The sequence below is a fragment of the Equus asinus genome, chromosome 8, assembly GCF_041296235.1.
Source record: "Equus asinus isolate D_3611 breed Donkey chromosome 8, EquAss-T2T_v2, whole genome shotgun sequence".
Classification (NCBI taxonomy): Eukaryota; Metazoa; Chordata; class Mammalia; order Perissodactyla; family Equidae; genus Equus; species Equus asinus.
In genome coordinates this window covers 62,331,946-62,345,300 of record NC_091797.1, presented here as the reverse complement: position 1 = coordinate 62,345,300, position 13,355 = coordinate 62,331,946, and the positions used below count along the sequence as shown (strand labels likewise).

The 13,355-nt window shown below is 43.8% G+C and overlaps 1 pseudogene; it reads right to left on the bottom strand.

Moving 5' to 3' along the window:
* Positions 1-13,082, bottom strand: part of LOC106831996 (deoxyribonuclease-2-alpha pseudogene) — a 65,664-nt pseudogene extending 52,582 nt beyond the window's left edge.
* Between the last annotated feature and the right edge of the window lie 273 nt (positions 13,083-13,355).

Below are 13,355 nucleotides of genomic sequence, written 5' to 3'. Positions count from 1 at the left end.
CTAGGAACAGTACTATGTTGATTAGAAGTGGTGAATGCTCATAAGTAGAAGATAAAAACAAGGACAAACACATAGACACAGAGATTGGATTGGTGATTACAAAAGGGGAAGTGGGGAGGGAGGAAGACAAAAGGGGTAATTAGGCTTACATGTATATGGTGATGGATGGTAATTAGTTTTTGGGTGGTGACCATGATGTAATCTACACTGAGATTGAAATATATAATGATGTACATCTGAAATTTATGTAATGTTATAAACAAATGTTACTGCAATAAAAACTCCCACAACAACAAGAACAAAGTAAGTGGTGAATGTGTGCATCCTTGCCTTATTCCTGATCTTAGAGGAAAAGCTTTCCATTTTTCACCACTGAATATGATGCTAGCTGTGGGCTTGCCATATATGGTCTTTATTATGTTGAGGTCTGTTCCTTCTAAATCTAGTTTTTTTAGAGTTTTTATCATGAAAGGGTTTTGAATTTCGTCAAATGCTTTTTCTGCGTCTATTAAGATGATCATGAAAAAATCACAATCTTAAAGAGATATTAACACCTCAACATTCTCTGCAGCACTATTCGCAATAGCCAAGATGTGGAGACGATCTGAATGTCCATTGATGGATAAGTAGACAAAGAAAATGTGGTATATACATACAATAAAATAATATTCAACCTTAAAAAAGAGAGAAATCCTACGATATACAGCAACATGGATGAACCTTGAAGACATGCTCAGTGAAATAAGTCAGTCACAGAAGGACAAAAATTGCGTGATTCTACTTAAAACAGGTATCTAAAATTGTCAAACTTACAGAATCAGAAAGTAGAATGATGATTACCAGGGCTGAAGGGGAGAAGGAAATGAGCACTTGCTAATCAATAGGCATAAAAGTTTCAATTATGCAAGACAGATACATCTGGAGATCTGCTGTACAACGTGTGCCTAACGTTAACAAGACCGTGCTGTACACTTAAAACTTTGTTAATAGAGTAGATCTCATGTTAAGTGTTCTTACCACAATAAAATTAAATTTTGGAAAAAGGACTTACATAGCTACGCTAAACATTCTGCTACACTGCTAGAAAAAGCGTAGACTGACGAAGCTCTTTTGGAAAGTAATTTGGCAATATGTGTCAGTAGTCTCAAGAATATCCATACATGTTTGACTCAGTAATTACACTTTAGGGAATTTTTTCTTTAAAAAATGTAAATTATATAAAGCCTCCATCCACAAGATATTTATGATGGCACTGTTTATAGTAGCAAGGAATAAAGGTAAATTTAAACAAAAGGAAATTATTTAAGTAAATAATGTTAAACTTGCACAATGAAGTAGTGTGTCTCCCTTAAAACAACGTGAATATTGTGAATAGTTCACAACAACAAGAGGAAATGCTTACGGTATAATGTTGAGTGAAAACTGGAATATAGGGTAGTCTATATGACGTTCTTGATTAGGTTTTTAAACAGGAGAAAAGCATTACATCGAAATGTTCGTAGCAGCTCTTCTGGAAGAATTGAGCATATTTTCTTTCTCTTTTTTTCTACCTTTTTGGATTTTACCGTTTTTATAATAAGTATAAATTGCTTTTATAATTAGAAAAAAGAGAATATGAAAATGTAAACTAGTAGTGCTAATCCTGCAGCAGTGTTCTTATGGAAGGACTGAGCAGGTCAAAGGGAGGATGGTAAGTTCCAGCCCTGACCTTAAAACACAGATCTCCTATTATCCAAGACAAGACATATTAAATGCTCCTCCTGGAAACTCTAGCATTTATTATTAAATTCTGAAACAATGGATTTGTCTTGTTTTCTCATCTACTAAATGCCAGGTTTGACATTGGTCTATGCTACAAAAATGACTGTTGAATGAATAGACATCTGATCTACAGGGATACGTAGCATACGAAAATGGAGAAGTTGATGGACAGGGAAATAAAGTAAACGGTTTGAACAGAAAATGTCTTTCAAAGGGAACAGTTTGAAGTCCTTTCCTTCTTTGTTTCCTAGAAATCCCCCTGGGAACCTGGAGACATATCGACTGGAGTATCACAGACTCCACTTTACGAGGCTGTGGATTAAGCTTTACCTTTTCAGCTATAGATGATGGAATCTCAACAGAGAAAAAAAAATCATTGGGCTGAAGATCAAACCAACAGAAATTAGATTGACCTAAATCGATGCCAAAAGAAATAGCTTTCCCTCTGGACAAATGCTGAAATGAGAACCTAGTTGATTTAAAGGACAAACTGCCCTTCAGTTCAGGGCATCAGGAAAGTTTTCATCTATATCCAAACTTTTGCAATACAACTCCCTTATTCCCATGTCTTCAAACAGAAAGACTTCTATTTTTGTTTATAACCACATGGCGTCTGTTAGCAACCAGGATGGCTTTATGGTTCTCAGTTAGGGCATAGTGCTCAAAATTTGAAACTCATTGAGCTAGTCAGATTGCCTTGGTCATGGCCATGTGTCCTCTGAAGTTTATTACTTAGCATAAAACAAACATTCCCACCTTTCGACTTCCAGGACTGGCTACTGAAAGATGTATGTCCCTTAGTCATATGCTTATTCACACGCTCTTAGTGACCCAGAGAATAGAGATCTGCTTGGTGTCTGCATCCAGGACATGGGAAGATGCAACTCTGCCCATGGCCTGATGGTGCAAATTCAACCACTGGTGACCAGGAGCAGACTAGCTGGTCCCTAGGACTCCCGCTGTGGCTGTTTCCCAAGTGGCTCCTCAGGTGACTCTGCTCAAGGTAATCATCAGTGCTCTAGGACGCCAGTGGAGAACAGACCTGAACGAGCCTTCAAGGACAAGCAGCGTGGGTGTCCCACTGCAAGGAAAGGGCTAATCCCATGAGGCAAAAGACTGACGAGAGCCATACTTTACCGGCATGGCCATTTGGCAAGCTTGCATTTGTTCATCCAACAAAATTTTGGGAAGGTCTTTGTGTGCTAGGCATGGAATCAGGTGCCGAAGGCATGGAGATCATAGTCTGCTGAGAGAGGCAGAGACATAAACGGACAATTACAATAAACACATACCAGATGGGCGGTGGTACCTCACCCAAACTGGAAGGAGATTGGAAAAACATCTCAGAGAAGAAGGTGGCTAAACCGTCTTCTGAAACTCAGTGCTCTCCTGCAGCAGAGACCTGGGAACCCCAGAGATCGAGAGAAGTAAAGCACACTGCCTCCGTACGCATAGACCACGAACCCACACAGTCTTCCAGGATGGCCCGGGGTACAGCCACTCCATTCTTTGTCCCAAGAACTATAGGACACACTGGCTGCAGGTAACAGGCTTTATGGTGCAGAATTAGATCATTGCTTTTGTGTCCACAAAGAGGCAGGACAAATGCCTATAACGCCAATCCCCACGGCAGCATTTGCAGGAACTGCAGCTCATTCCTAGGGACACAATACACTCAAGACTCATCATCTACAGAAGCCACAGTTTAGCCTGGTGATTTGGGTGAATACCCTGTTGCTCACCCAGGTATCAGCGCGCCCAGGACTGTGCCTCAGTCTGTGTTTTCCACGTCCTGGACAAAAGGAGTTTGGATTCTTAACTGGCTAAGGAAGATCCTTTTGCTTGGCTGATCAGATGGGTTTTGGGTGGGGGTGGTCGTCAGATGCCAGAGCTTGCGTCAGAGTGTATGCTCAATTCTAGGAAAAGAACTTCATTGGTCTGATTAAACGGGCTGTGCCAGTTGCATGTGTTTGAGAATTGAACTAAAACAGGCCAAAATTGGCAAGAGTTTGGAGTTCATTGAAGAAAAAACTGAACTATGTATTTTCAGATTATAAAGATGGGTAAAAACAAAGATCTGGGTTGCATTAGAGGGGTTTATAAATTTAGGATTCTACGGGAAGTAGGGAAGAAATGAATTCTTGAGCCAAAGTCCTTCCACATATGCCATCGTATGAAGCCAGGGTGACAGTGCACCCTGAGTATTAGAAGGAGAGTGCGTTCTGAAAGGAAAAGCTCTATTTGAAACCCAGGGGCGCTCTTCCTCCGAGCGCTGGTAGATTAACGACTAAGTCCTAGAAAGGGATCAGAGTGATCTGAAAGGGCTGAAGAGAACCAAGAGGCTCTCTGAACATTTCTTTCCTTTTATTTACTTTCTTTCTCCCTCAAACCAGCCTGGGAGTACCCCATGATTAATTTTAGAGTTCACTCCAAGTGCATGGACTCTGAGCCCCAAACCGGACTGAACCTCCGTTAGCCACTAGTTAAAATATTTTTCATAAAATTTTCTTTTTCAAAAGTCTTCTCAAACAATAATTCTCTTATAAAACATGATACTTAGAAAGTAACATCTTTATGACTTTGAATCCAAAGAGGCAGAAGCCCAAGGACTCTATTTCCCTTAAAAATGAACAAAAATTTTGAGGCAAAATTAACTGGGAGAGTCAAATCCATGTTTTATTAAACCGAGTTTTCAAAACATGATTCTGGGAATCCAAAATGCCAGTGTTATTTGCCCCTCCCCAGCACGAGCCCTGCAGAGGAGACAGATGGAAAAGTCTCCTGGGTTTCAGAGACATCCATTGTAAGGGGACTTCGAAGAGCCCTGAAGTCCGAATCTGCCAACAGGCAACACATCATCTCACAAGGGAGTGTCAGCGCCACCAGCAGTCAACAAACCAGCCAAACTCTCCACACCCGTGGCCGGGTGGCGTGTGGTGGCCGGTGGCAGGCAGTGGCCAGTGGCATACGGTGCTTGGCTGGGATATTTCCTAGGCCTGAATCGTCACTATCAGCTTCTGCGAAGAAGAAGTGAGCTGTGGGGGAATCCCATCGTCACACAGCAAAAAAAACAAAATGAAGGATCTGCTCTTTAAAACACTGGTTTCTGTATCGTTTTAAATGTCAAAGGAAGAAAACATCAATTATGTAGGGAAATGAACTGGAAGGTGCAGTTTCACAGCTTCCAGGAGGCCAGGCTACCTGCAAAAGACAAGGCCATTTTTTTCTCCAGCAAAGCAGTTACTGTCCTTCTCTCAGTGCCGGGTGCTCTTGTCACATCTGACACAGCCTTTCAATTACGGAGAGAATGAGCAAAACAATGAACCCTTAGCGCAGGGGCTCCCCGGGGCTGCGGGCTCCAGGGTGCACTGGGTAAAAACTCCACTTAGGCATTAGAAAATTAATCTCTCAAACAAAAATGCTTTGTCACAATTCACTCCTACAAATGAGAGAGAACAGAGGGAAAGGACCTGAGGCTTATTTCCTCATGAATGTGCTGAAGGAAGATATTCGTTGTTAAAGATATTTCTGGGGTCCTTGACAGGTGCCCTCCAGGACAAGTGACCAAGCAGGACAGCTTTGGCAATACGAGAACATGGGCTGTCAGGAACCGGTTTTGTTTGGAGCTTTTGTAACATCTCTGCCTGGCTGATTGTAACCTGCAGCCACTTTGGAGACAGAATAACGACATGAACCTAGGAAGCCATCTGACATGGCAATGAGGGTAAACAGGAGGTGTTCAGAGGGAAATCACATTAGGAAAGGATTTGAAGGCTGCCACAACCATCTTTCTAATCTAAAATATTCTCTTTACTTAGGTCCAGAGTAGTGAACTCAAAGGTCTCGCAGTCTGGTCCTTGCTTGGCAGGCGAGACTCAGAACCTCAGAGAATAACGGAGGCTACCTGTTAGGAACCCCCTCAAAGAGTACTGGTCACTGACACCCTGGGTCCCCCTCAGCTCGCTGTAACAAGGAGAAGGGAAAGTACCATCCAACCTCATGGGCAACAGAACTGTGCTGGGGGGTTCTTGGTGGGGGCGGTCTCTGGCAAGAGAAGCAGCAATGGTCACAGCAAAATCACAAAGCAGCTAGAGAAGAGCGGGCCCTAGTGGGGCCCCACTGAAGAGGGGCGGGCATTACAGCTGCCGTGCGGAGGTCTGGCTGTAGGCAGCTCAGTGTGGTGTTGAAAAGAGGTGGGCTTGGCTCCACATTTTACAGTTGCCAATCAGGGCTCGGTGATCAGTGACAGGAAACGCGAATCTAAACTGAAATGTTGTACTTTGTTCATTTTGATAAGTAATTCGCATTTGTGGGATCTAAAACAAAGAATTCCCCTTCCTCCCTCTTACCAGAGGGAAACAGTCAGACAGAGGACTAAAGCAGCCCCCAACACCATGGATGGAGCTGGAAAGAAGTCAGTGAGGCTGGGACCGAGTGCAGAAAGATCAGGACTGCATGCCGATAAATTAGACTTTGCTGAAAGAAAGATCTTCCGAAGACATGACTGAAAGAATGAAAAAGTGAACCCCAGGCTAGGGAGACACGTGCGCTGGAAGAACCCAACAAAGGACGTGTGAACTAAAATATATCTTAAAACTCCTACAAATCAGTAAGAAAAATAATCAGGTCTAAAAACATGAACAAAAGACTAAACACTTCACAAAACAAGATGTCCAAATGACCAGTATGCATATGAAAAGTTACTCAACATCATTATTCATGACAGCAATGCAAATCAAAGCCATAACTGAGGTTCTGACAAATACCTGTCCTGTGCACGTATACATGCATGCACGCGCACTCACACGTGCAGGAACGGCCAAGAATAAAAACGCCAAATGTTGGCAAGAATGCAGAATAACTGAGACCCTGCTACACTGCTGTTGGGGGCGGAAAATGGAAGAATCAGTTTGGAAAACTGCTGACAGTTTTATCTAAAGATAGATATATGCAACACTCTGACCCTGCAACTTCACTGAGAGGTAGAAACCCGATAGATCTGAGCGTTGATGTACACCAAAAGACTGACAAGATCACTCATAGCAGCTTTATTCAATATAGCCCCAAACTGGAAACTCTCCAAATGGCCATCCACGGTAGAATGAATCGATTGCAGTATATCCATGCAATGGGACAGTACAGAGTGAATGAAGAAACTACTGCAAAACGGAGCAGAATGAACGAAACATTATAGCAAGTAGATCACATGTGTGATTCAATGTATATGAAGTTAAAAAACAGCCCAAATTGATCTATGGTGACAGAGGTCAGAATGCCGGTTACATTTTGGGGAGAGTTACTGGCCGCGAGGGCACACCAAGGGGGCTTCTGAGATACTGCAAATGTCCTATATCTTGACGTAGTTGGTGGTTATACTGGATGTATACATTTGTAAAGATTCAATGAGCTGCACACTTAAGATATCCACACTTTTCTGTGTAAGTTGTACTTCGATCAGAAAGTTGGACAGTAGTGCAATGCTGCCTCCTTTCCTTCTCCGGGTCCTCTTCAGAACTCCGGCTTTGCATTTACCACATTAGGTAGGAACTACTTGCCTTCCCTCTGATTTGTAACTTTCTTGCAGATCGCCATGGTATCTTATTCACCTATGTTTCTCCACCCTCCAGCACAGTGCTTGCTATAGAAAAGGTGCTCAATAAATACGTGTTAAACTATTGCAAAAGCACTCTAATCCATGTCATTTAGACTCTCAAATCACACATATTGGTCACGTCCTACCTTATACTTCAGGTGTGAAGGTAAAGAATGGGGGCAAACCTTGATGATCCTTTCTGCTTGTCAGTGTTTCAGATGAAGAAACGATGTCAAACTCTCCCGCCCGTGGTGGTCTGCTTTGAACCAGAGGTCCTCCTGATTGGAGAACATAGCACTCAAGGACAGAACTTATTCAAAATGCAGATCCCTGGCCCTACCCCCAAAGATTCTGGATCATAGATCTGGGAAGGAGCTCGGGTCTGTACTTTTAACAAGCACTCCAGAAAGTTCTGATGGTCCACACTGCAAGAAACACAGGCTCAGACACGCAAAACTTCTGGCTTTGTATAGATTATAGGATACAAAATCCTAAGTGAATATAGACAGGCTGCCTATATTGGCAGCCCCCTCACCCAGGGGGAGACCACCGCAGTTTTAGATTGTGCCCTCAAAGTACAGAGTCTCTGGTGAGTCTTTCAGCAGAGGAGTCTTTTGAAAACATCTGGATTAAGTGGTCCCCTATGATCCATTAGATTCCACCTTTCTTTGGAAACCGGCAGGCACATAATATCTTTAATTCATCTAAGAAAACAGCTTTTACGGCTGAGAGTTCACTTCCGAGACAATGTGTTCCTGAGCACCGGGAAAATAAGGAAGCTCTGTGAGCTCCAAAAAGAGATTTTTCTTTAAAAAAAATTATGTTCTGGGAAATTTTTGTCAATTTCTCTCTAGATAGAGGTCTTAAGGCCATGACACAGGCTGGCGAGAAGCTGAAAACTCCAAATCAAGACTGGCACCTTATCCTCAATTTACATCAGTAAGTTGAGAATGAGCTGTCAGATTCATCTTTTTTCCCTGTGTTGAACGATTTTATCAAGTAAATGGTGTTTTTAGAGAAAATATATAGAAACAAGGGAGACCCACCAGTTTAAAAGTTAAGTTTCTCTCTCCTAAGCATTGACAGACATATATGTAATATATATGTATATGTGTGTATGTGTATACATATAGAGAGAGAGATAGACAGACAGATAGACAGAAACAGAGACAGAGAGACCGAGATAGAGAGACAGACAGAGACAGAGAGACAGAGAGACAGAGAGAGAGAGAGACGATTACCAACTCCTGAGGGCAGTGGGTTATGACTTTACCATAAGTACAACTCCCTGAAGAAACCATTGAGAGTCTAAGCACTCTGTCATGTGTCTGAGTTGCAAAGCAAAACCAGCAAAGCAAAAATAAATAAATAGATAAATAAACAAACAAACCATGTGCAAACTCAACGAATGTATGTCACGTACCAGTATGTGACCATCAGGAAAATTTAATTTGGCTCCTCTGACTGAAATATAACAAATAGCTTTTGAGTTTTGCTTTGTCATCTATTTCTCCCTAATGCAACAAGGAAAATATTCTTGAAAAGCAGCTGTTAATGGGTTGTGACAAGTGGTTTCCTGTGGTCTATGAACAAGCCATCAATTACTGCCTTTTACGTTCTTTTAAATTCCAGAGGCAAAGGAAGTCCGATAATGCTGTATCGGCTTCATGGTTATTGAACGAAGAGGAGGAATCTTGAGATAAAACAGGTTTTTTTTCTCCTTTCTGAATGAAGTTATAAATGTTTTCCACATGAACACTACAAAATTTCAGGGATTCTCTGAGCTTCAGCCTAGCTCCCTCTAGTTCTTTGAACAACATGGGGTGAACAGTAGAGATGCTACAACTGCAGTCAAATGTGAGCGTTCACAGCAGAGGCTCAGTGCTGCTGGTCTCCCAGGAGAGCCTGGCAGGCCTCCTGACTCCCTAACCTCTCCAGGCCTTCATCCCAGCTTGGAGGGCCTTCTGAACATGCTTTCTGGTCTCCTGACTCTGATTTCATGCAAATGGGACAGAACCCAGGAGCTACAACGAACTCTTTGAGAAGAAAGATCTGGAATCGTACAAAGTAAAATTTAAAGATGAGAGTTTATCTCCTATGGCCTCAGCCTTCCAAATTCTTTTCTCTCTTCCTCCCATCACCAGTATTATAAACATTGGGTAAAGCAAATGCATGTTCTATCTTTGGAAATTAAGGAGAGGGGACAGGGGCAGACGGAGTAAAGAGAAGGCCTGAGGGAGAAAGTGAAAGGCTGAAGGGAAGCCACAGAAGACGCAAGAGCATGAACGAGCAACCACATGCAGTTGTAGCCCACTCATTTTCTGGAATGAGCGAACCTTCTTCACTCAGAGCTATGCTCACAGGCATGTCCTCAGAGACCACCCTGTGTGAAGGAGTGCATGCTTACACAGTCCCAGCCTTCATTCTCTGCCCAGAGAACTCCATTTTCTTCTTCTTCATGGCATTTATCACTGCCTGAAATTATATCACAGATTTACTTATTTCCTTATCTGTTATCTGTGTCCTTCACTCTCTATGAGGTAGGGCCTTTGTCTTGTTTACTGCTGAATCTCCAGTGGCTGGAACAATACATGGCACACAGTAGGTGCTCAAGAAATACTAGCAAAGCCAATGAATGAGTGATGGAGTAGACGGATGCATGGAGTCAGGCTTCTGCAAGCACCCGTGCCTCTGTGCTGGTACCCAAGGCAGCACGTATCTGTGGCTCAGAGCCCTAGAGCTGGGACAGACGACGGATCTGGTTTTCCTGGGACTGAAGAGGTTCTTGCGATGCAAGACTTGCAGTGCTGAAATGGGAACGCCCAGGCAAACCAGGGCAAGTTGGTCACTTTACCTAGAGCCTCCTGAAGGTCTTCAAGAGCTTATGTAAAAGGAGAGCGAGGTCAAGGTATTTACTACCCGTTCAGGGTCACCCCAGGCTGGCTCATCCTCTGAGGTTCACTGCCCCTCTCAAGGTCTCCTCTACCCCTCACTTCCCCTCCAGGTTCCAGTAATCACATCTACTCTTCCTTATTGGGGCCCCAGGATGATAGCAGCTCTGATGCCACTAATCCTGAATATCTGTACCATCCCTGTGGTTCCTCTGCACTCTCACACCTTAATAAATAGTCCTTTTATAAATAAACCCTTCCTGAATTATCTAAAGTTGAGCGAGCCCCTATTTCCCACTGGGACTCTGACTGACATGAAGGGAAAAAGGAAAATGTAGAAAGAAGCATTATGAGAAATCATTAATATGCAAAGATACTTAGCCTTCTAAGGCTCCGTTCCCCTTCCGTGAATCTGTGGCCACTCACTGGGGTGTTCTAAGAAGTGACTAAGAAAACCTACTTAAGCCTGTTTGCTGGCATAGCAAAAGCACTCAGCAAACTTTAGCCCTTCTTATGGCTAGTGTTCTTCCTTTACTCTTCCTTATAACGGGAACAACCAGGAGGAGGGATCCAGCTTGCCATCCATCTGAGAAAGCTCCAGAATCTCACCTCTCCGAACGGCATGAGGGAATGGGCAGAAATACTCTAGATGTAAAAATTCAAACATGCGCTAATTGCTGTTCTCTTAATATTGTTACTTCAGGGCTTTTAGTAAAGCCCTTAAGCTTCTGTATGTTTTGAGATTTAATGGTAAGTCCAACATCTGCTCTGGGTGAGCCTAAGAGTGTGGGCTAAAGGGTGGTTACGTTGCAGATTTGCAGGACACCCCCAGACCTGAGGAATCCACCCCCTCCTCCTGCTTGGGCCAGGCTGCTGAAATATACAAGCAATTAATAGGCCACAAAATGGAAACAACTTCAAACCCCCAAAAAAGGTTCTCTTTTTCGGATTTAATGATGCGGTGACCTGTCTGCAGACCTTAGATGAAAATGGACCAGTGAGAATGTCCTTGAGGGGAGCCTCAGCACGGAGGCGGGACACTGAGAGCAAGAAAGATTTCCTTTGTCATTAAAAGAAAAAAGGGACATTTAGATTCACAGTAACAAGTAAAGTTCAAGCTAGAAGATGAAAATTCCATAATGAAATGAGACAATTTAGGAAAGATAGAGGGGTGGGCAGAGCGCTCAGCTTATTCCAAAGGGAATGAAAACAGACACTCACACACACACAGCAGGATATGCTTTGCACATAACTTTCTAAGAAAATTGAGAACAAAGAAGGAATATTTAAAGAAATAATGAACACTAAAGCTCATAACAGTAGGGCCAAAATTGAATCATGGTTCAGTGTGTTAAACAGGGTCCCTCAAAGTTCATGTCCGCTCAGATCTTCAGAATATGTCCTTATTTGGAAATAGGATTTTTACGGATGTAATTAGTTAAGGGTCTCAAGATGAAATCTTCCCGGATTTAGGGTGAGCCCTGAATCCAGTCACTGGTATTCCTACAAGAGAAAGGAGAGGGGGATTTGGACACCCAGACACGCTGAGACACACGTGGAGACACGACCTTGGGAACGTGGAGGCAAAGATTGGAGTGATGCTTCCACAAGACGGGGAACGTCAGGAGCTGCGAGAAGCTGGAAGAGGCAAGGAATGATTCTCCCCTAGGACCACTGCAACGAGCACAGCCCTGCCAAGACTTGGTCCCAGATTTCTGGCCTCAAGAACTGTGACAGAATACATTTTCATTTTTTTAAGCCACTCAGTTTATAGTAATTTGTTACAGCAACTCTAGGAAACTAATACGCCTGTCAAAGTTCTTTCCATAGTATACAGAGCAGGAGCTCAATCAATACGGTTGCCTAACAAATCATCCAGATGAATCTGCTGCACCGTAAAACCAGGGAGGCTCCGCTTTACTTACATTGTGGGCTTGTCTCAGAATGAAGACCCAGCACTTCATGCTTCCTGTTTCAAATTTTGCAACCAGTGCACTTCACGCAGGATGAGCATCGAGCTCAGGACACGGAACAAGCAGACTGAGACTGACACACCTGCTAATCAGACCTGGCACTCTGTTTCCAAACTGCTCATTCCAGTAGAGTCATTGAGCCATTACACCCAACAGAAGATGGTACCCAACAATACAGGGGTAATTACATCGCCTTATCTGTCTTGAGCAGTGTCCTGTTAGGACTACCCTAGGCCTAACCTTTGCAATGGTGTGGGCACAATCCCAGGCCGCGGGTCCTCCATCCGTCCAGGGAGGAATCCCAGCACAAGACTGCTCAGCCATTTCTCGTCACGCTGAGGGAGGGCTGCCTGCACAAGGGAGGCAGGGGGTCTATTGAGAATGGGCTTGGGAGAGGGCAGAGGGGAAGCAGAAATAGATAACGCCTGCGTCCTGAAACGCAGAGCAAATCATAACCGGTAAGTTGTCAACTAGCCTTGCTCTGCTACACAGGACCCTGCCCAGGAATGGGCAGAATATTGCTTTTTATAATTTTTCCTTCTTCTCCCCAACGCCCCCCAGTACATAGTTGTGTATTTTTTAGTTGTGGGTCCTTCTAGTTGTGGCATGTGGGATGCCGCCTCAGCATGGCCTGATGAACCATGTCCAGAATCCAAACCGGTGAAACCCTGGGCCGCAGAAGCGGAGTGCACAAACCTAATCACCCAGCCACGGGGCCGGCCACTGGCCAGAATATTTTTCATCCTCTCTTCAGCATCCCAGGGAACTTGGTGTGGGCATAGCGATGATTCTCTTCTCCATTTCACTGCTCACCTCTTTCCCTGCTAGTGAAGCTGTGGGCTCGGAGTCCAGTTTGTTCGTCATCTTTTGTTGTTAAATCATATTATTGGTTTCATCACTCTGCCATTCTGACTTGATTCCAAGTTGGCCAGACCTGTAGTTGAGTATTGTGCTATTATTCTCCATTTCCCTCTCCCCATCACTCTCTGCCCCTCTCTTGGGCCGCAAGGTGTCGGTCTCAATGGGTTGCACCAGCCTTGCCCCCTCGCCCTCGTTTCCGGTCAGGTAGGGGAGGTACTGCTGGAAGACAGGAGGGTGAGGAGACAGAGGTCAGATCAAGGGACTCACCCCTCCCCT